The sequence below is a fragment of the Pholcus phalangioides genome, unplaced genomic scaffold, assembly GCF_987345545.1.
Source record: "Pholcus phalangioides strain wild (caught in Gottingen) unplaced genomic scaffold, Ppha-v1.0 ptg000012l_1, whole genome shotgun sequence".
NCBI lineage: Eukaryota > Metazoa > Arthropoda > Arachnida > Araneae > Pholcidae > Pholcus > Pholcus phalangioides.
The window spans coordinates 17943519-17958576 of record NW_028301605.1 but is presented as its reverse complement, the minus strand read 5'-3'; the positions used below and the strand labels follow the sequence as shown (position 1 = coordinate 17958576).

The 15058-nt window shown below is 43.1% G+C and overlaps 51 non-coding genes across 51 annotated transcripts; all 51 read right to left on the bottom strand.

The window, feature by feature from the left end:
* Positions 1-92: 92 nt before the first annotated feature.
* TRNAS-UGA (transfer RNA serine (anticodon UGA)) lies at positions 93-174 on the bottom strand. Its single transcript has one exon. It is a non-coding gene; the product is annotated as a tRNA-Ser (tRNA).
* Positions 175-243: 69 nt separating this feature from the next.
* On the bottom strand, positions 244-325 carry TRNAS-UGA (transfer RNA serine (anticodon UGA)). Its single transcript has one exon. It is a non-coding gene; the product is annotated as a tRNA-Ser (tRNA).
* A 69-nt stretch (positions 326-394) lies between these two features.
* Positions 395-476, bottom strand: TRNAS-UGA (transfer RNA serine (anticodon UGA)). Its single transcript has one exon. It is a non-coding gene; the product is annotated as a tRNA-Ser (tRNA).
* A 385-nt stretch (positions 477-861) lies between these two features.
* TRNAS-UGA (transfer RNA serine (anticodon UGA)) lies at positions 862-943 on the bottom strand. The gene has a single exon. It is a non-coding gene; the product is annotated as a tRNA-Ser (tRNA).
* Positions 944-1258: 315 nt separating this feature from the next.
* TRNAS-UGA (transfer RNA serine (anticodon UGA)) lies at positions 1259-1340 on the bottom strand. Its single transcript has one exon. It is a non-coding gene; the product is annotated as a tRNA-Ser (tRNA).
* Positions 1341-1409: 69 nt separating this feature from the next.
* On the bottom strand, positions 1410-1491 carry TRNAS-UGA (transfer RNA serine (anticodon UGA)). The gene has a single exon. It is a non-coding gene; the product is annotated as a tRNA-Ser (tRNA).
* Positions 1492-1560: 69 nt separating this feature from the next.
* TRNAS-UGA (transfer RNA serine (anticodon UGA)) lies at positions 1561-1642 on the bottom strand. The gene has a single exon. It is a non-coding gene; the product is annotated as a tRNA-Ser (tRNA).
* Positions 1643-2027: 385 nt separating this feature from the next.
* TRNAS-UGA (transfer RNA serine (anticodon UGA)) lies at positions 2028-2109 on the bottom strand. Its single transcript has one exon. It is a non-coding gene; the product is annotated as a tRNA-Ser (tRNA).
* A 318-nt stretch (positions 2110-2427) lies between these two features.
* On the bottom strand, positions 2428-2509 carry TRNAS-UGA (transfer RNA serine (anticodon UGA)). The gene has a single exon. It is a non-coding gene; the product is annotated as a tRNA-Ser (tRNA).
* Positions 2510-2750: 241 nt separating this feature from the next.
* On the bottom strand, positions 2751-2832 carry TRNAS-GGA (transfer RNA serine (anticodon GGA)). Its single transcript has one exon. It is a non-coding gene; the product is annotated as a tRNA-Ser (tRNA).
* A 69-nt stretch (positions 2833-2901) lies between these two features.
* Positions 2902-2983, bottom strand: TRNAS-GGA (transfer RNA serine (anticodon GGA)). Its single transcript has one exon. It is a non-coding gene; the product is annotated as a tRNA-Ser (tRNA).
* Positions 2984-3052: 69 nt separating this feature from the next.
* TRNAS-UGA (transfer RNA serine (anticodon UGA)) lies at positions 3053-3134 on the bottom strand. Its single transcript has one exon. It is a non-coding gene; the product is annotated as a tRNA-Ser (tRNA).
* Positions 3135-3310: 176 nt separating this feature from the next.
* TRNAS-UGA (transfer RNA serine (anticodon UGA)) lies at positions 3311-3392 on the bottom strand. Its single transcript has one exon. It is a non-coding gene; the product is annotated as a tRNA-Ser (tRNA).
* A 69-nt stretch (positions 3393-3461) lies between these two features.
* Positions 3462-3543, bottom strand: TRNAS-UGA (transfer RNA serine (anticodon UGA)). Its single transcript has one exon. It is a non-coding gene; the product is annotated as a tRNA-Ser (tRNA).
* A 176-nt stretch (positions 3544-3719) lies between these two features.
* On the bottom strand, positions 3720-3801 carry TRNAS-UGA (transfer RNA serine (anticodon UGA)). Its single transcript has one exon. It is a non-coding gene; the product is annotated as a tRNA-Ser (tRNA).
* Positions 3802-4008: 207 nt separating this feature from the next.
* Positions 4009-4090, bottom strand: TRNAS-UGA (transfer RNA serine (anticodon UGA)). Its single transcript has one exon. It is a non-coding gene; the product is annotated as a tRNA-Ser (tRNA).
* Positions 4091-4159: 69 nt separating this feature from the next.
* Positions 4160-4241, bottom strand: TRNAS-UGA (transfer RNA serine (anticodon UGA)). The gene has a single exon. It is a non-coding gene; the product is annotated as a tRNA-Ser (tRNA).
* A 220-nt stretch (positions 4242-4461) lies between these two features.
* Positions 4462-4543, bottom strand: TRNAS-UGA (transfer RNA serine (anticodon UGA)). The gene has a single exon. It is a non-coding gene; the product is annotated as a tRNA-Ser (tRNA).
* Positions 4544-4612: 69 nt separating this feature from the next.
* Positions 4613-4694, bottom strand: TRNAS-UGA (transfer RNA serine (anticodon UGA)). Its single transcript has one exon. It is a non-coding gene; the product is annotated as a tRNA-Ser (tRNA).
* Positions 4695-4763: 69 nt separating this feature from the next.
* Positions 4764-4845, bottom strand: TRNAS-UGA (transfer RNA serine (anticodon UGA)). Its single transcript has one exon. It is a non-coding gene; the product is annotated as a tRNA-Ser (tRNA).
* A 383-nt stretch (positions 4846-5228) lies between these two features.
* TRNAS-UGA (transfer RNA serine (anticodon UGA)) lies at positions 5229-5310 on the bottom strand. The gene has a single exon. It is a non-coding gene; the product is annotated as a tRNA-Ser (tRNA).
* Positions 5311-5379: 69 nt separating this feature from the next.
* On the bottom strand, positions 5380-5461 carry TRNAS-UGA (transfer RNA serine (anticodon UGA)). The gene has a single exon. It is a non-coding gene; the product is annotated as a tRNA-Ser (tRNA).
* A 69-nt stretch (positions 5462-5530) lies between these two features.
* TRNAS-UGA (transfer RNA serine (anticodon UGA)) lies at positions 5531-5612 on the bottom strand. The gene has a single exon. It is a non-coding gene; the product is annotated as a tRNA-Ser (tRNA).
* A 69-nt stretch (positions 5613-5681) lies between these two features.
* Positions 5682-5763, bottom strand: TRNAS-UGA (transfer RNA serine (anticodon UGA)). Its single transcript has one exon. It is a non-coding gene; the product is annotated as a tRNA-Ser (tRNA).
* Positions 5764-5831: 68 nt separating this feature from the next.
* Positions 5832-5913, bottom strand: TRNAS-AGA (transfer RNA serine (anticodon AGA)). The gene has a single exon. It is a non-coding gene; the product is annotated as a tRNA-Ser (tRNA).
* A 69-nt stretch (positions 5914-5982) lies between these two features.
* TRNAS-UGA (transfer RNA serine (anticodon UGA)) lies at positions 5983-6064 on the bottom strand. The gene has a single exon. It is a non-coding gene; the product is annotated as a tRNA-Ser (tRNA).
* A 69-nt stretch (positions 6065-6133) lies between these two features.
* On the bottom strand, positions 6134-6215 carry TRNAS-GGA (transfer RNA serine (anticodon GGA)). The gene has a single exon. It is a non-coding gene; the product is annotated as a tRNA-Ser (tRNA).
* A 69-nt stretch (positions 6216-6284) lies between these two features.
* On the bottom strand, positions 6285-6366 carry TRNAS-GGA (transfer RNA serine (anticodon GGA)). The gene has a single exon. It is a non-coding gene; the product is annotated as a tRNA-Ser (tRNA).
* Positions 6367-6435: 69 nt separating this feature from the next.
* On the bottom strand, positions 6436-6517 carry TRNAS-UGA (transfer RNA serine (anticodon UGA)). Its single transcript has one exon. It is a non-coding gene; the product is annotated as a tRNA-Ser (tRNA).
* Positions 6518-6693: 176 nt separating this feature from the next.
* On the bottom strand, positions 6694-6775 carry TRNAS-UGA (transfer RNA serine (anticodon UGA)). The gene has a single exon. It is a non-coding gene; the product is annotated as a tRNA-Ser (tRNA).
* Positions 6776-6844: 69 nt separating this feature from the next.
* TRNAS-UGA (transfer RNA serine (anticodon UGA)) lies at positions 6845-6926 on the bottom strand. Its single transcript has one exon. It is a non-coding gene; the product is annotated as a tRNA-Ser (tRNA).
* A 176-nt stretch (positions 6927-7102) lies between these two features.
* Positions 7103-7184, bottom strand: TRNAS-UGA (transfer RNA serine (anticodon UGA)). Its single transcript has one exon. It is a non-coding gene; the product is annotated as a tRNA-Ser (tRNA).
* Positions 7185-7404: 220 nt separating this feature from the next.
* TRNAS-UGA (transfer RNA serine (anticodon UGA)) lies at positions 7405-7486 on the bottom strand. Its single transcript has one exon. It is a non-coding gene; the product is annotated as a tRNA-Ser (tRNA).
* Positions 7487-7555: 69 nt separating this feature from the next.
* Positions 7556-7637, bottom strand: TRNAS-UGA (transfer RNA serine (anticodon UGA)). Its single transcript has one exon. It is a non-coding gene; the product is annotated as a tRNA-Ser (tRNA).
* Positions 7638-7706: 69 nt separating this feature from the next.
* TRNAS-UGA (transfer RNA serine (anticodon UGA)) lies at positions 7707-7788 on the bottom strand. Its single transcript has one exon. It is a non-coding gene; the product is annotated as a tRNA-Ser (tRNA).
* A 220-nt stretch (positions 7789-8008) lies between these two features.
* TRNAS-UGA (transfer RNA serine (anticodon UGA)) lies at positions 8009-8090 on the bottom strand. Its single transcript has one exon. It is a non-coding gene; the product is annotated as a tRNA-Ser (tRNA).
* Positions 8091-8159: 69 nt separating this feature from the next.
* Positions 8160-8241, bottom strand: TRNAS-UGA (transfer RNA serine (anticodon UGA)). Its single transcript has one exon. It is a non-coding gene; the product is annotated as a tRNA-Ser (tRNA).
* Positions 8242-8310: 69 nt separating this feature from the next.
* Positions 8311-8392, bottom strand: TRNAS-UGA (transfer RNA serine (anticodon UGA)). The gene has a single exon. It is a non-coding gene; the product is annotated as a tRNA-Ser (tRNA).
* Positions 8393-8526: 134 nt separating this feature from the next.
* Positions 8527-8608, bottom strand: TRNAS-UGA (transfer RNA serine (anticodon UGA)). Its single transcript has one exon. It is a non-coding gene; the product is annotated as a tRNA-Ser (tRNA).
* Positions 8609-8676: 68 nt separating this feature from the next.
* TRNAS-AGA (transfer RNA serine (anticodon AGA)) lies at positions 8677-8758 on the bottom strand. Its single transcript has one exon. It is a non-coding gene; the product is annotated as a tRNA-Ser (tRNA).
* A 69-nt stretch (positions 8759-8827) lies between these two features.
* On the bottom strand, positions 8828-8909 carry TRNAS-AGA (transfer RNA serine (anticodon AGA)). The gene has a single exon. It is a non-coding gene; the product is annotated as a tRNA-Ser (tRNA).
* Positions 8910-8978: 69 nt separating this feature from the next.
* Positions 8979-9060, bottom strand: TRNAS-GGA (transfer RNA serine (anticodon GGA)). The gene has a single exon. It is a non-coding gene; the product is annotated as a tRNA-Ser (tRNA).
* A 69-nt stretch (positions 9061-9129) lies between these two features.
* TRNAS-GGA (transfer RNA serine (anticodon GGA)) lies at positions 9130-9211 on the bottom strand. The gene has a single exon. It is a non-coding gene; the product is annotated as a tRNA-Ser (tRNA).
* Positions 9212-9280: 69 nt separating this feature from the next.
* On the bottom strand, positions 9281-9362 carry TRNAS-UGA (transfer RNA serine (anticodon UGA)). The gene has a single exon. It is a non-coding gene; the product is annotated as a tRNA-Ser (tRNA).
* A 176-nt stretch (positions 9363-9538) lies between these two features.
* Positions 9539-9620, bottom strand: TRNAS-UGA (transfer RNA serine (anticodon UGA)). The gene has a single exon. It is a non-coding gene; the product is annotated as a tRNA-Ser (tRNA).
* Positions 9621-9935: 315 nt separating this feature from the next.
* TRNAS-UGA (transfer RNA serine (anticodon UGA)) lies at positions 9936-10017 on the bottom strand. Its single transcript has one exon. It is a non-coding gene; the product is annotated as a tRNA-Ser (tRNA).
* A 69-nt stretch (positions 10018-10086) lies between these two features.
* On the bottom strand, positions 10087-10168 carry TRNAS-UGA (transfer RNA serine (anticodon UGA)). The gene has a single exon. It is a non-coding gene; the product is annotated as a tRNA-Ser (tRNA).
* Positions 10169-10344: 176 nt separating this feature from the next.
* TRNAS-UGA (transfer RNA serine (anticodon UGA)) lies at positions 10345-10426 on the bottom strand. The gene has a single exon. It is a non-coding gene; the product is annotated as a tRNA-Ser (tRNA).
* Positions 10427-10495: 69 nt separating this feature from the next.
* Positions 10496-10577, bottom strand: TRNAS-UGA (transfer RNA serine (anticodon UGA)). The gene has a single exon. It is a non-coding gene; the product is annotated as a tRNA-Ser (tRNA).
* A 69-nt stretch (positions 10578-10646) lies between these two features.
* TRNAS-UGA (transfer RNA serine (anticodon UGA)) lies at positions 10647-10728 on the bottom strand. Its single transcript has one exon. It is a non-coding gene; the product is annotated as a tRNA-Ser (tRNA).
* Positions 10729-10797: 69 nt separating this feature from the next.
* On the bottom strand, positions 10798-10879 carry TRNAS-UGA (transfer RNA serine (anticodon UGA)). Its single transcript has one exon. It is a non-coding gene; the product is annotated as a tRNA-Ser (tRNA).
* Positions 10880-15058: the final 4179 nt, after the last annotated feature.

The window sequence follows — 15058 nt, the reverse complement described above, 5'->3', positions numbered from 1 at the left end:
CTTAACCACTCGGCCACGACTGCTGCTGGTTCAATCCTCATAGCAATAGAATTTTTCTTAAATGTATTAAAGGCAAAGTATGTATAATTTCATGCAGTAGGCAGGATTCGAACCTACGCGGGAGATTCCCGGTGGATTTCAAGTCCATCGCCTTAACCACTCGGCCACGACTGCTGTGGGTTTACTCCTCATAGCAATAAAATTTTTCTTAAATGTATTACAGGCAAAGAATGTATAACTTCACGCAGTCGGCAGGATTCGAACCTACGCGGGAGATTCCCAATGGATTTCAAGTCCATCGCCTTAACCACTCGGCCACGACTGCTACGGGTTCAATCCTCATAGCAATAGAATTTTTCTTAAATGTATTAAAGGCAAAGTATGTATAATTCCACGCGGTCGGCAGGATTCGAACAGGCGCGGGAAATTCCCAATGGATTTCAAGTCCATCGCCTTAACCACTCGGCCACGACTGCTGCGGATTCACTTCTCATAGCAATAGAATTTTTCTTAAATGTATTAAAGGCAAAGTATGTAAAATTTCACGCAGTATTCGAACCTACGCGAGAGATTCCCAATGGATTTCAAGTCCATCGCCTTAACCACTCGGCCACGACTGCAGCGGATTCACTCCTCATAGCAATAAAATTTTTCTTAAATGTATTACAGGCAAAGTATGTATTTTTTCACGCAGTCGGCATCGCATTAACCACTGGGCCACGACTGCTGCGGGTTTACTCCTCATAGCAATAAAATGTTTCTTAAATGTATTACAGGCAAAGTATGTAAAATTTCACGCAGTCGGCAGGATTCGAACCTACGCTGGAGATTCCCAATGGATTTCTAGTCCACATAACTTCACGCAGTCGGCAGGATTCGAACCTACGCGGGAGATTCCCAATGGATTTCAAGTCCATCGCGTTAACCACTCGGCCACGACTGCTGTGGGTTCAACCCGCATAGCAATAAAATTTTTCTTAAATGTATTACAGGCAAAGAATGTATAATTTCACGCAGTCGGCATCGCCATAACCACTCGGCCACGACTGCTGCGGGTTTACTCCTCATAGCAATAAAATTTTTCTTAAATGTATTACAGGCAAAGTATGTATAATTTCACGTAGTCGGCAGGATTCGAACAGGAGCGGGAATTTCACGTCCATCGCCTTAACCACTCGGCCACGACTGCTGCTGGTTCAATCCTCATAGCAATAGAATTTTTCTTAAATGTATTAAAGGCAAAGTATATATAATTTCATGCAGTAGGCAGGATTCGAACCTACGCGGGAGATTCCCAGTGGATTTCAAGTCCATCGCCTTAACCACTCGGCCACGACTGCTGTGGGTTTACTCCTCATAGCAATAAAATTTTTCTTAAATGTATTACAGGCAAAGAATGTATAACTTCACGCAGTCGGCAGGATTCGAACCTACGCGGGAGATTCCCAATGGATTTCAAGTCCATCGCCTTAACCACTCGGCCACGACTGCTACGGGTTCAATCCTCATAGCAATAGAATTTTTCTTAAATGTATTAAAGGCAAAGTATGTATAATTCCACGCGGTCGGCAGGATTCGAACAGGCGCGGGAAATTCCCAATGGATTTCAAGTCCATCGCCTTAACCACTCGGCCACGACTGCTGCGGATTCACTTCTCATAGCAATAGAATTTTTCTTAAATGTATTAAAGGCAAAGTATGTCAAATTTCACGCAGTATTCGAACCTACGCGAGAGATTCCCAATGGATTTCAAGTCCATCGCCTTAACCACTCGGCCACGACTGCAGCGGATTTACTCCTCATAGCAATAAAATTTTTCTTAAATGTATTACAGGCAAAGTATGTATTTTTTCACGCAGTCGGCATCGCATTAACCACTGGGCCACGACTGCTGCGGGTTTACTCCTCATAGCAATAAAATGTTTCTTAAATGTATTACAGGCAAAGTATGTAAAATTTCACGCAGTCGGCATGATTCGAACCTACGCTGGAGATTCCTAATGGATTTCTAGTCCACATAACTTCACGCAGTCGGCAGGATTCGAACCTACGCGGGAGATTCCCAATGGATTTCAAGTCCATCACCTTAACCACTCGGCCACGACTGCTGCGGGTTCAATCCTCATAGCAATAGAATTTTTCTTAAATGTATTAAAGGCAAAGTATGTATAATTTCACGCAGTCAGCAGGATTCGAACAGGCGCGGGATATTCCCAATGGATTTCAAGTCCATCGCCTTAACCACTCGGCCACGAGTTTACTCCTCATAGCAATAGAATTTTTCTTGAATGTATTACAGGCAAAGTATGTATAATTTCACGCAGTCGGCATCGCCTTAACCACTCGGCCACGACTGCTGCGGGTTCAATCCTCATAGCAATAGAATTTTTCTTAAATGTATTACAGGCAAAGTACGTATAATTTCACGCAGTTGGCAGGATTCGAACAGGCGCGGGAAATTCCCAATGGATTTCAAGTCCATCGCCTTAACCACTCGGCCACGACTGCAGCGGATTTACTCCTCATAGCAATAAAATTTTTCTTAAATGTATTACAGGCAAAGTATGTATTTTTTCACGCAGTCGGCATCGCATTAACCACTGGGCCACGACTGCTGCGGGTTTACTCCTCATAGCAATAAAATGTTTCTTAAATGTATTACAGGCAAAGTATGTAAAATTTCACGCAGTCGGCAGGATTCGAACCTACGCTGGAGATTCCCAATGGATTTCTAGTCCACATAACTTCACGCAGTCGGCAGGATTCGAACCTACGCGGGAGATTCCCAATGGATTTCCAGTCCATCGCCTTAACCACTCGGCCACGACTGCTGCGGGTACAATCCTCATAGCAATAGAATTTTTCTTAAATGTATTAAAAGCAAAGTATATATAACTTCACGCAGTCGGCAGGATTCGAACCGACGCGGGAGATTCCCAATGGATTTCCAGTCCATCGCCTTAACCACTCGGCCACGACTGTTGCGGGCACAATCCTCATAGCAATAGAATTTTTCTTAAATGTATTAAAGGCAAAGTATGTATAACGTCACGCAGTCGGCAGGATTCGAACCTACGCGGGAGAATCCCAATGAATTTCAAGTCCATCGCCTTAACCACTCGGCCACGACTGCTGCGGGTTTACTGCTCATAGTAATAGAATTTTTCTTAAATGTATTACAGGCAAAGTGTGTGTAATTTCACGCAGTCCGCATCGCCTTAACCACTCGGCCACGACTGCTGCGGGTTTACTCCTCATAGCAATAAAATTTTTCTTAAATGTAGTACAGGCAAAGTATGTATAATTTCACGCAGTCGGCAGGATTTGAACCTACGCGGGAGATTCCCAATGGATTTCAAGTCCATCGCCTTAACCACTCGGCCACGACTGCTGCGGATTCACTTCTCATAGCAATAGAATTTTTCTTAAATGTATTAAAGGCAAAGTATGTAAAATTTCGCGCAGTAGGCAGGATTCGAACCTACGCGGGAGATTCCCAATGGATTTCAAGTCCATCACCTTAACCACTCGGCCACGACTGCTGCGGGTTTACTGCTCATAGTAATAGAATTTTTCTTAAATGTATTAGAGGCAAAGCGTGTGTAATTTCACGCAGTCCGCATCGCCTTAACCACTCGGCCACGACTGCTGCGGGTTTACCCCTCATAGCAATAAAATTTTCCTTAAATGTATTACAGGCAAAGTATGTATAACTTCACGCAGTCGGCAGGATTCGAACCTACGCGGGAGATTCCAAATGGATTTCAAGTCCATCGCCTTAACCACTAGGCCACGACTGCTGCGGGTTCAATTCTCATAGCAATAGATTTTTTCTTAAATGTATTAAAGGCAAAGTATGTATAATTTCACGCAGTCGGCAGGATTCGAACAGGAGCGGGAAATTTCCAATGGATTTCAAGTCCATCGCCTTCGACTGCTGCTGGTTCAACCCTCATAGCAATAGAATTTTTCTTAAATGTATTAAAGGCAAAGTATGTATAATTTAACGCAGTCGGCAGGATTCGAACCTACGCGGGAGATTCCCAATGGATTTCAAGTCCATCGCCTTAACCACTCGGCCACGACTGCTGCTGGCTCAACCCTCATAGCAATAGAATTTTTCTTAAATGTATTAAAGGCAAAGTATGTATAATTTCACGCAGTCGGCAGGATTCGAACCTACGCGGGAGATTCCCAATGGATTTCAAGTCCATCGCCTGAACCACTCGGCCACGACTGCTGCGCATTCACTTCTCATAGCAATAGAATTTTTCTTAAATGTATTAAAGGCAAAGTATGTCAAATTTCACGCAGAAGGGAGGATTCGAACCTACGCGGGTGATTCCCAATGGATTTCAAGTCCATCGCATTAACCACTCGGCCACGACTGCTGCTGGCTCAACCCTCATAGCAATACAATTTTTCTTAAATGTATTAAAGGCAAAGTATGTATAATTTCACGCAGTCGGCAGGATTCGAACCTACGCGGGAGATTCCCAATGGATTTCAAGTCCATCGCCTTAACCACTCGGCCACGACTGCTGCGCATTCACTTCTCATAGCAATAGAATTTTTCTTAAATGTATTAAAGGCAAAGTATGTATAATTTAACGCAGTCGGCAGGATTCGAACCTACGCGGGAGATTCCCAATGGATTTCAAGACCATCTCCTTAACCACTCGGCCACGACTGCTGCGGGATTACTCCTCATAGCAATAAAATTTTTCTTAAATGTGTTACAGGCAAAGTATGTATAATTTCACGCAGTCGGCAGGATTCGAACCTACGCGGGAGATTCCCAATGGATTTCAAGTCCATCGCCTTAACCACTCGGCCACGACTGCTGCGCATTCACTTCTCATAGCAATAAAATTTTTCTTAAATTTATTACAGGCAAAGTATGTATAATTTCACGCCGTCGGCGGGACTCGAACCTACGCGGGAGATTCCCAATGGACTTCGAGTCCATCGCCTTAACCACTCGGCCACGAGTTTACTCCTCATAGCAATAGAATTTTTCTTGAATGTATTACAGGCAAAGTATGTATAATTTCACGCAGTCGGCATCGCCTTAACCACTCGGCCATGACTGCTGCGGGTTCAATCCTCATAGCAATAGAATTTTTCTTAAATGTATTAAAGGCAAAGTATGTATAATTTCATGCAGTCGGCAGGATTCGAACCTACGTGGGAGATTCCCAATGGATTTCTAGTCCATATAACTTCACGCAGTCGGCAGGATTCGAACCTACGCGGGAGATTCCCAATGGATTTCAAGTCCATTGCCTTAACCACTCGGCCACGACTGCTGCGGGTTCAATCCTCATAGCAATAGAATTTTTCTTAAATGTATTAAAGGCAAAGTATGTATAATTTCACGCAGTCGGCAGGATTCGAACAGGCGCGGGAAATTCCCAATGGATTTCAAGTCCATCGCCTTAACCACTCGGCCACGACTGCTGCGGATTCAATCCTCATAGCAATAGAATTTTTCTTTAATGTATTCAAGGCAAAGTATGTATAATTTCACGCAGTCGGCAGGATTCGAACAGGCGCGGGAAATTCCCAATGGATTTCAAGTCCATCGCCTTAACCACTCGGCCACGACTGCTGCGGGTTCAATCCTCATAGCCATAGAATTTTTCTTAAATGTATTAAAGGCAAAGTATGTATGATTTCACGCAGTCGGCAGGACTTGAACCTACGCGGGTGATTCCCAATGGATTTCAAGTCCATCGCCTAAACCACTCGGCCACGACTGCTGCGGGTTCACTCCTCATAGCAATAGAATTTTTCTTGAATGTATTAAAGGCAAAGTATGTATTTTTCACGCAGTCGTCAGGATTCGAACCTACGCGGGAGATTCCAAATGGATTTCTAGTCCATCGCCTTAACCACTCGGCCACGACTGCTGCGGGTTCAATCAGCATAGCAATAGAATTTTTCTTAAATGTATTACAGGCAAAGTATGTGTAATTTCACGCAGTCGGCAGGATTCGAACCTACGCGGGAGATTCCCAATGGATTTCAAGTCCATCGCCTTAACCACTCGGCCACGACTGCTGCGGGTTCAATCCGCATAGCAATAGAATTTTTCTTAAATGTATTAAAGGCAAAGTATGTATAATTTCACGCAGTCGGCAGGATTCGAACCTACGCGGGAGATTCCCAATGGATTTCCAGTCCATCGCCTTAACCACTCGGCCACCACTGCTGCGGGTACAATCCTCATAGCAATAGAATTTTTCTTAAATGTATTAAAAGCAAAGTATATATAACTTCACGCAGTCGGCAGGATTCGAACCGACGCGGGAGATTCCCAATGGATTTCCAGTCCATCGCCTTAACCACTCGGCCACGACTGTTGCGGGTACAATCCTCATAGCAATAGAATTTTTCTTAAATGTATTAAAGGCAAAGTATGTATAACGTCACGCAGTCGGCAGGATTCGAACCTACGCGGGAGAATCCCAATGAATTTCAAGTCCATCGCCTTAACCACTCGGCCACGACTGCTGCGGGTTTACTGCTCATAGTAATAGAATTTTTCTTAAATGTATTACAGGCAAAGTGTGTGTAATTTCACGCAGTCCGCATCGCCTTAACCACTCGGCCACGACTGCTGCGGGTTTACTCCTCATAGCAATAAAATTTTTCTTAAATGTAGTACAGGCAAAGTATGTATAATTTCACGCAGTCGGCAGGATTCGAACCTACGCGGGAGATTCCCAATGGATTTCAAGTCCATCGCCTTAACCACTCGGCCACGACTGCTGCGGATTCACTTCTCATAGCAATAGAATTTTTCTTAAATGTATTAAAGGCAAAGTATGTAAAATTTCGCGCAGTAGGTAGGATTCGAACCTACGCGGGAGATTCCCAATGGATTTCAAGTCCATCGCCTTAACCACTCGGCCACGACTGCTGCGGGTTTACTGCTCATAGTAATAGAATTTTTCTTAAATGTATTAGAGGCAAAGCGTGTGTAATTTCACGCAGTCCGCATCGCCTTAACCACTCGGCCACGACTGCTGCGGGTTTACCCCTCATAGCAATAAAATTTTCCTTAAATGTATTACAGGCAAAGTATGTATAACTTCACGCAGTCGGCAGGATTCGAACCTACGCGGGAGATTCCAAATGGATTTCAAGTCCATCGCCTTAACCACTAGGCCACGACTGCTGCGGGTTCAATTCTCATAGCAATAGATTTTTTCTTAAATGTATTAAAGGCAAAGTATGTATAATTTCACGCAGTCGGCAGGATTCGAACAGGAGCGGGAAATTTCCAATGGATTTCAAGTCCATCGCCTTAACCAATCGGCCACGACTGCTGCTGGTTCAACCCTCATAGCAATAGAATTTTTCTTAAATGTATTAAAGGCAAAGTATGTATAATTTAACGCAGTCGGCAGGATTCGAACCTACGCGGGAGATTCCCAATGGATTTCAAGTCCATCGCCTTAACCACTCGGCCACGACTGCTGCTGGCTCAACCCTCATAGCAATAGAATTTTTCTTAAATGTATTAAAGGCAAAGTATGTATAATTTCACGCAGTCGGCAGGATTCGAACCTACGCGGGAGATTCCCAATGGATTTCAAGTCCATCTCCTTAACCACTCGGCCACGACTGCTGCGGGATTACTCCTCATAGCAATAAAATTTTTCTTAAATGTGTTACAGGCAAAGTATGTATAATTTCACGCAGTCGGCAGGATTCGAACCTACGCGGGAGATTCCCAATGGATTTCAAGTCCATCGCCTTAACCACTCGGCCACGACTGCTGCGCATTCACTTCTCATAGCAATAGAATTTTTCTTAAATGTATTAAAGGCAAAGTATGTAAAATTTCACGCAGAAGGGAGGATTCGAACCTACGCGGGTGATTCCCAATGGATTTCAAGTCCATCGCATTAACCACTCGGCCACGACTGCTGCTGGCTCAACCCTCATAGCAATAGAATTTTTCTTAAATGTATTAAAGGCAAAGTATGTATAATTTCACGCAGTCGGCAGGATTCGAACCTACGCGGGAGATTCCCAATGGATTTCAAGTCCATCGCCTTAACCACTCGGCCACGACTGCTGCGCATTCACTTCTCATAGCAATAGAATTTTTCTTAAATGTATTAAAGGCAAAGTATGTATAATTTCACGCAGTCGGCAGGATTCGAACAGGAGCGGGAAATTCCCAATGGATTTCAAGTCCATCGCCTTAACCACTCGGCCACGACTGCTGCTGGTTCAATCCTCATAGCAATAGAATTTTTCTTAAATGTATAAAAGGCAAAGTACGTATATTTTCACGCAGTCGGCAGGATTCGAACATACGCGGGAGATTCCCAATGGATTTCAAGTCCATCGCCTTAACCACTCGGGCACGACTGCTGCGGGTTCAATCCTCATAGCAATAGATTTTTTCTTAAATGTATTAAAGGCTAAGTATGTAAAATTTCACGCAGTCGGCAGGATTCGAACCTACGCGGGAGATTCCCAATGGATTTCTAGTCCATATAACTTCACGCAGTCGACAGGATTCGAACCTACGCGGGAGATTCCCAATGGATTTCAAGTCCATCGCCTTAACCACTCGGCCACGACTGCTGCTGGTTCAATCCTCATAGCAATAGAATTTTTCTTAAATGTATAAAAGGCAAAGTATGTATTTTTCACGCAGTCGTCAGGATTCGAACCTACGCGGGAGATTCCAAATGGATTTCTAGTCCATCGCCTTAACCACTCGGCCACGACTGCTGCGGGTTCAATCAGCATAGCAATAGAATTTTTCTTAAATGTATTACAGGCAAAGTATGTGTAATTTCACGCAGTCGGCAGGATTCGAACCTACGCGGGAGATTCCCAATGGATTTCTAGTCCATCGCCTTAACCACTCGGCCACGACTGCTGCGGGTTCAATCCGCATAGCAATAGAATTTTTCTTAAATGTATTAAAGGCAAAGTATGTATAATTTCACGCAGTCGGCAGGATTCGAACCTACGCGGGAGATTCCCAATGGATTTCCAGTCCATCGCCTTAACCACTCGGCCACGACTGCTGCGGGTACAATCCTCATAGCAATAGAATTTTTCTTAAATGTATTAAAAGCAAAGTATATATAACTTCACGCAGTCGGCAGGATTCGAACCGACGCGGGAGATTCCCAATGGATTTCCAGTCCATCGCCTTAACCACTCGGCCACGACTGTTGCGGGTACAATCCTCATAGCAATAGAATTTTTCTTAAATGTATTAAAGGCAAAGTATGTATAACGTCACGCAGTCGGCAGGATTCGAACCTACGCGGGAGAATCCCAATGAATTTCAAGTCCATCGCCTTAACCACTCGGCCACGACTGCTGCGGGTTTACTGCTCATAGTAATAGAATTTTTCTTAAATGTATTACAGGCAAAGTGTGTGTAATTTCACGCAGTCCGCATCGCCTTAACCACTCGGCCACGACTGCTGCGGGTTTACTTCTCATAGCAATAAAATTTTTCTTAAATGTAGTACAGGCAAAGTATGTATAATTTCACGCAGTCGGCAGGATTCGAACCTACGCGGGAGATTCCCAATGGATTTCAAGTCCATCGCCTTAACCACTCGGCCACGACTGCTGCGCATTCACTTCTCATAGCAATAAAATTTTTCTTAAATGTATTAGAGGCAAAGCGTGTGTAATTTCACGCAGTCCGCATCGCCTTAACCACTCGGCCACGACTGCTGCGGGTTTACTACTCATAGCAATAAAATTTTTCTTAAATGTATTACAGGCAAAGTATGTATAATTTCACGTAGTCGGCAGGATTCGAACAGGAGCGGGAATTTCACGTACATCGCCTTAACCACTCGGCCACGACTGCTGCTGGTTCAATCCTCATAGCAATAGAATTTTTCTTAAATGTATTAAAGGCAAAGTATGTATAATTTCATGCAGTCGGCAGGATTCGAACCTACGCGGGAGATTCCCAATGGATTTCAAGTCCATCGCCTTAACCACTCGGCCACGACTGCTACGGGTTCAATCCTCATAGCAATAGAATTTTTCTTAAATGTATTAAAGGCAAAGTATGTATAATTCCACGCGGTCGGCAGGATTCGAACAGGCGCGGGAAATTCCCAATGGATTTCAAGTCCATCGCCTTAACCACTCGGCCACGACTGCTGTGGGTTTACTCCTCAGAGCAATAGAATTTTTCTTGAATGTATTACAGGCAAAGAGAGTATAATTTCACGCAGTCGGCATCGCCTTAACCACTCGGCCACGACTGCTGCGGGTTTACTACTCATAGCAATAAAATTTTTCTTAAATGTATTACAGGCAAAGTATGTATAATCTCACGCAGTCGGCAGGATTCGAACCTACGCGGGAGATTCCCAATGGATTTCAAGTCCATCGCCTTAACCACTCGGCCACGACTGCTGCGGGTTCAATCCTCATAGCAATAGAATTTTTCTTGAATGTATTAAAGGCAAAGTATGTATAATTTCTCGCAGTCGGCAGGATTCGAACCTGCGCGGGAGATTCCCAATGGATTTCAAGTCCATCGCCTTAACCACTCAGCCACGACTGCTGCGGGTTTACTCCTCAGAGCAATAGAATTTTTCTTGAATGTATTACAGGCAAAGTATGTATAATTTCACGAAGTCGGCAGGATTTGAACCTACGCGGGAGATTCCCAATGGATTTCAAGTCCATCGCCTTAACCACTCGGCCACGACTGCTGCGGGTTCAATCCTCATAGCAATAGAATTTTTCTTGAATGTATTACAGGCAAAGTATGTATAATTTCTCGCAGTCGGCAGGATTCGAACCTACGCGGGAGATTCCCAATGGATTTCAAGTCCATCGCCTTAACCACTCGGCCACGACTGCTGCGGGTTCAATCCTCATAGCAATAGAATTTTTCTTGAATGTATTAAAGGCAAAGTATGTATAATTTCTCGCAGTCGGCAGGATTCGAACCTGCGCGGGAGATTCCCAATGGATTTTCATTAGGCGGGCGGGGGAGGGGACTGATATCGTTGGTAAATTTCGTAAATTTCCCTAAATCAATCATTTTTACCGGCGATTATGCATAGCTCTCAAGCATCGTTGGTAAATTTCCCCAAATTACTCACTTTTAACGGCGATTATGCATAGTACGCTAGGGTCATTGATAGATTAGATAAATTTCCCCGAATTACCCAGTTTTACTGGCAATTATGCGTATAAATTTGGGGAAATTTATCACCTTTCCTGATCATGCACAGTACCCAAATGTCATTGATAAATTTATTGATGTTATAAAATTAAATTTACCAATAAATTATCACTTTCTTGGACGATTATGCATATTGCCCAAGCGTTGCGTCGTTGGTAAACATGATAAATCATGATATAAGAGAGATACATGACAATTCATACCTGTATTTTTTTCTTTATATCGAGGTACGATCGTAAAATTTGTTTCTATGATATCGGGATCCGAGGATATTCATCGCACATGCCATACTCATTTGAAATTTTTTTCATATTCAGGAAATTCACCAATTACACTAGGGCAGCGTTTCTCAAACCCAAGGACCAGTAAAATGTCTGAAACGATTCGATTGTGTCTCGTGGAAAATATGTTGAGAAAAACTGATCTAGTTGTGAACGTGAATTTTTGAAATACTTGTGAAAATCATTCATTTTCCAATCTCCTCGCGGAGTACAAGAAATCTTTGGCGAAGCACCACTTTGGGGACCCCCCTCCCGGACCTAGGGGTACGTTGTAGCCGAGCCCGACTGTAAATGAAGGAAGCCTCTCTGAAACAGCATAAACTTCTGTGCACAGACGTGTTTTCACGTTCTACAATCGCGGGAAGCCCGCTTAAAAACGTTGGGTTGCTGCTGGACGGACCGGACATCAGAAGAAATCAGAAGAAGGCGTCAAAATTTTGTATGACCCTAAATAGATTCGCCTCTGCCGGCACAGTAAGGAACATCAAGCAACATGGCTAGATCTAACATCTTTAATTGATCGCAATGATTTTGGTGCCTCCCACTTTACTTTTTACCTTAACGCATGACCCGGGACCTCATGATAGTTAGGTCAGTTTACAATTTTCACGTAAATTGGTAAGCAATTATTTTTAAGGGGGGGGGGGGGAAGTAGGGTTCAAAAAAATCATTTCACTCAAGGCCCACATTTTCACATGATCCCACGGGTCGGGAACATCGATTGCCGGGAGGCCTCATCACAGTTTGATCTGGTTGAAGTTTTGGAATGAGTAAGTATGTGCAAATCAAGTAAGGTAAGTAATGTATTTATATGGCTTTTCAGAAAAATTTGTTTTACCCGGAGGCCTATGATGCGGTTGAGACAGCTCTGGGCTTACGGTACTTTATGGAAATATACAGCAAAATTTCAATCCAAATACTGAGCATTTTGACTTAAGTTCTTGTTTGCAATTAACTTAGTTTCCCTACTTTTGTGTCACCCTCGGGCCGCAACTAGAAACTAAAATTTACCCGGTTACTTAGGGGGAATCTGTATCCACTTTGGTTTCCTCCTTACAATTTTTAACGAAAAAATAGTAAACTCAGTACCCTCCTTCGTCCAGAGCATGCGCACCAGACTTCCCCCCCCCCCCGCTCTCAATTAGTTGCAGCCCTGCTCAATCTTTCGATAAATAGATTCGAATCTACAATCAAGTGCTCTTAAATTTTTAGAAGTTTCTACCGGATAGTTGATGCTGGAGGGAAAATTTAAATTAAAAAAAGTATCTACTACTTGATCATCTTTTGTGTGGTGCCCCCACTTGATGCCTAAGCATCCGGCCCTGGGTGTAGTCCCACATCACTTTTGGCCGCGACATATTCACAGATCAGTTAAGTTACGCATCATATTTATTGATCACTCAAGTGTCATACAACACATTCTTCCTTGATCACTCTAAGTAACTCGCGGCATATTTACAGATCGTCGTAGCACATCCCCAGATAATTTAATAACCCGCGGCCATGGGCGGTTCAAGTCATCCCCCCCCCCTCCGCACCAAGCATCAATGACGGAGCCGACTGATCTAATGGAAATGGATATACACTGTATATGAATTAGCATCATCAGCATATTGTCCCCTCCCCCCAGAATTTACATCATCATCGTGCCCTCTCCTAGCTTTTCAAGACTGTCTCCAGCTACGCCCGCGGCTCATTTACAGATCAGATCATCTGCGGTGCTGTGTGAGATCACCCAAGTGGCCCGCAATACGTTTTTAAATTGAAACGAAGTGTCCGGCACTCTCCTAAAAGGTTGAACACCCTTGCAATGGTTGTAGAGAGTAACCTATACTGATTTTTTAGTGTTGGCTAATAGAGCGTTACATTGGCCAATGGTGCCTCAGAGGGAAAGCATCGAGAAGTTGAATGAACGCTTCGGTAGCGCAATGATGCCACTATCCTGAGGTAGACTGTAGGGTCATCTTAACGCGTGAGCACTCTTGGGTACTGTGTCCTATAGGCATGGGGGAGGCTCCAAGTAAACCCTGCATTTCTATTAAATCGACCGATTTCATTTACCATTATCCGCTTAAAACGACGAATATATTGATTTTTGTAGATAAGAAATAATGAATTCAACGTCGTATAGTGGTTGGCATATATAACGGGTATGGGTGAAGGGGGCACGGGGCCTCAGGGTCCCGAGTCACCAAAGTTGTTGTCTTTCAAAGTTGTTGAAGTCTTTATCAATTCTTGTGTGTGAATAGTACGTAATTACTTATTAATTCTGAATTCCCATCCGTTCTAGATTAATTCTGATCCCCATCTGTTCTGACATAGATTCTCAATCCTCATCTGTTCTGACATTGATTCTGAATCCCCATCTGTACTGACATTGATTCTGAATTCTCATCTAACCTGCATTGATTCCGAATTCTCATCTGTCCTGACACTGATTCTGAATCCTCATCTGTTCTGACATTGATTCTGAATTACCATCTATTCTGAAGTTATCTCTGAATTATCATCCATTCTGAAGTTATTTCTGAATTCTCACCCATTCTGAAGTTATTTCTGAATTCTCACCCATTCTGAAGTTATTTCTGAATTCTCACCCATTCTGAAGTTATTTCTGAATTCTCACCCATTCTGAAGTTATTTCTGAATTCTCACCCATTCTGAAGTTATTTCTGAATTCTCACCCATTCTGAAGTTATTTCTGAATTCTCACCGATTCGAATCATAGTTCTGAACCATATCATCCATATTGGGGAATAACTTAAATGAATTTTGAATTCTCATCCATTCCGAGTTAGTTCTGAATTCCCAACCGTTCCGAAATTAATCCTGAATTACCATCCATTTTGAATCAGTTCGGAAATCACACCTATTCTGGAGTTAGTTCTGAAATTGATTATAGTTCTGAAACCATCGTAGAACAACTGAAATCATAGGCGTACGCAGAATTTTCTCAAGGGCGGGGGGGGGGGTTACGTTTTTTCCTGCAAAATAACACTATAATCTCGGAAAGCCCCCCGCCCTCCTTGCGCACACCAATGACTGAAATTAATTCTAAATTATCATCCATTCCAAATTAAATTTAGAATTCTCACCGATTATGAAATTAATTCAAAATTCGCATCCGTTCTGAAATTAATTCTAAATTATCGTCCATTTGGAATTAGTTCTGAATTTCCCTCTATTCTGAAATTATTTCGGAATTTTGATCAATTCGGAATCAGCTCTGAACTGTCATTATTCATAGCGGAAAATAACCTAAATTTATTTTGAGTCAATTTTGAATTCTCATCTACTCCGAATAAGTTCTGAATTATCAACCGTTCTGAAATTACTAATTCTGAATCATCATCCATTTCGAATTGGTTTGGAATTCTTACCCATTCCAGAATAGTAGGAGTAGTAGGAGGGGGGGGGCTGGTCTCAAGGGCTGTCACCAAACTCGATGAGACGCCTCTGTTAAATGGGAAAAAATATTGAGCAAATACCGTACCCCACAGGGTCTACACCATAGTTTCCCAACCTTTATTGTCCCATCGCCCCTTTTTTCAGAAAAAATCCAACCCATAG